The following is a 2,500-nucleotide window of genomic DNA, read 5'->3' as shown; positions in this document are numbered from 1 at the left end:
CGCTCGACATACTCGACAAAACAATCCGGCAGGCCATGCGCCTTCAGCACGGGGCGAAGGGCAGCATGATCTACCGAATCGAATGCCTTAGATACGTCGATCGATGCCACAAAGACAGAGCGGCAGGAGCGAACTGCGTCGGTGAGAGCAGTGTCCAAGATGAAGGTATTTTCCAACATCCCATCCCGAGGGATGAATGCCCGCTGACGTTCGTCCACAGCACATGCGCGCATCAGGCGTGACGCGAGAACCTTGTGAAAGGTCCGCGCCAACACCGAGCAGACCGTAATGGGGCGAAAGTCAGCGGGGGATGTTGGTGCAGCCGTCTTCGGGAGAAGGGACGTTCGCGCGCGAAGCAGGCGTTCCGGAAGGGCGCGGGCCAGAAGGAAGAGATTCATCACTTTCACCAGGACTTCGTGCGGCAGGCGCCGCAACTCCGCTGGGGTAAGGCCGTCCGGCCCGGCTGCTGATCCCCTGGGCGGCAACGCGGCGGCGACCTCCTCATGTGTGACCGGCCCCCATAGGCACTCGGGAGCGACAGGCTCCGAGTGCGGGAGGAGGCGGTCACGAATGAAGCCCGCGGTGGAGATGGGCTTCTTGGTGAAGAGGTCCGCCCAGAAGTCCAGCAGACCAGGGATGGCAGGTGGCGGCTGGAGCAGGGTGCCATCCAAGAGGCCGCGCACGCAACGTGCACGCGACCGTCGGAAGGCATCCTGCGTTCTCGCGTACTCCCAGCGGCGCCGCTTGCGCTTCTGCGTCGGCGGCGCGGCAGGCGGCCGCTTCGATGTTTGGCGCGGCCGCTGTGTCCTGGTGATCGATCTCTCCCCTCTGGACCCGACCGACGCAAGGGCATCCGGGAGCATGCCCAGGATGACATCGGGCGGCGTGCCCCGCCCCAGACCTATGACACGATCCAGGGCAGAGAAACGCTGGGCGGAAGCGGGTAGCCCCGCCAGATGCTCCCAGATGGCGGCGTCAGTCGGCCCCTCCGGCGGCGGCCCGGTGGTGTCGGCCGCGAAGTCCTCGGCTGCGTCGACGGGCGGCGCAGCGGCCTCGCCCGCGTCAGGCAGCGGGCTCGCTGCTCCCCGGCGGGACACCGGCTCTTCCCCCCGACCGATCTCAAGCGCCTCCATGAATTGGCGGACAAGCTGCTTGTGGGCAGCTTGCCGCCGTCGGCACTTGATTGCCTCAAGCGTTCGGTCGGGGAACATCCTGATGAGCTCTTGATTTACAAAGAAGAACCGGGCGTCCCTCTCGAGGAACAGTTCGGCCTCCGCCTTGGCGAGCGACAGGACTTCTTCCTCCGTCCACCTCGCGCGATGCCTCTCCGTGACGATCTCCGCGTTGGCGGCCGCAAGGTGTTGGCGGCGGCGATGGACCCCGAGACCGTTCTTGGTGGTGAAGCTGCGGTGGCACTCACTACAGGCGTATACAGCTGCAAAAGTTACAAGATTTTCGGCACGGCCGGTTGGCCGGCTAGGTGCTGGGGGAGTTGGGGTGGCACCTTCAGCGGAAGGGCCACCACTTTTTCTCTGAATACTGCCCCCAACTAAAAAAAAGGGATAGTGCGAGGGGGGGCTGGTAACCCCCCCAAGCCCCTGGTGCGGTCTTCCACTCTGCGAAAATCAGCGGGCCCACGAGAAGGGGAGAAGACCGCAGGAGAGGAGAGGCTAAGAGGGCTAGGCCCATGTATTGCGCATCACTCTCCCTGTAACCATAACCCAAGGAAGGCACCTCGCAGCAGCAGCACGACTACATCAAGACCGCACTTCGAAAAGCCAAGTCCGGATGCAGCCACACCGCCGCCACTTGGCCACCTTAAGAGAGTCATAGTTACTCCCGCCGTTTACCCGCGCTTGCTTGAATTTCTTCACGTTGACATTCAGAGCACTGGGCAGAAATCACATTGCGTCAACACCCGCTAGGGCCATCGCAATGCTTTGTTTTAATTAGACAGTCGGATTCCCCCAGTCCGTGCCAGTTCTGAGTTGATCGTTGAATGGCGGCCGAAGAGAATCCGCGCACCCGCGCGCCCCCGGAGGAGCACGCTAAGGCGGACGCGGCCTCGCAGCAAGGAAGATCCGTGGGAGGCCAAGGCACGGGACCGAGCTCGGATCCTGCACGCAGGTTGAAGCACCGGGGCGCGAACGCCGCGCAGGCGCGCGCATCCTGCACCGCCGGCCAGCACGAGGCCGACCAACGGCGAGAGCAGACCACGCCCGCGCTAAACGCCCGCACTTACCGGCACCCCTACGGCACTCACCTCGCCCAGGCCCGGCACGTTAGCGCTGACCCACTTCCCGACCAAGCCCGACACGCCCCGATCCTCAGAGCCAATCCTTATCCCGAAGTTACGGATCCAATTTGCCGACTTCCCTTACCTACATTATTCTATCGACTAGAGGCTCTTCACCTTGGAGACCTGCTGCGGATATGGGTACGAACCGGCGCGACACCTCCACGTGGCCCTCTCCCGGATTTTCAAGGTCCGAGGGGAAGA

At 63.4% G+C, this 2,500-nt stretch overlaps 1 pseudogene; it reads right to left on the bottom strand.

Annotated features, from left to right (window-relative positions):
• Positions 1 to 2,500, bottom strand: part of LOC126429284 (large subunit ribosomal RNA) — a 7,955-nt pseudogene that overhangs the window by 3,254 nt on the left and 2,201 nt on the right.

This window comes from Schistocerca serialis, unplaced genomic scaffold (assembly GCF_023864345.2).
Source record: "Schistocerca serialis cubense isolate TAMUIC-IGC-003099 unplaced genomic scaffold, iqSchSeri2.2 HiC_scaffold_1014, whole genome shotgun sequence".
Lineage (NCBI taxonomy): Eukaryota > Metazoa > Arthropoda > Insecta > Orthoptera > Acrididae > Schistocerca > Schistocerca serialis.
Note: the sequence above shows the minus strand (reverse complement) of the source record. Positions and strands in the feature narration are given on the sequence as shown.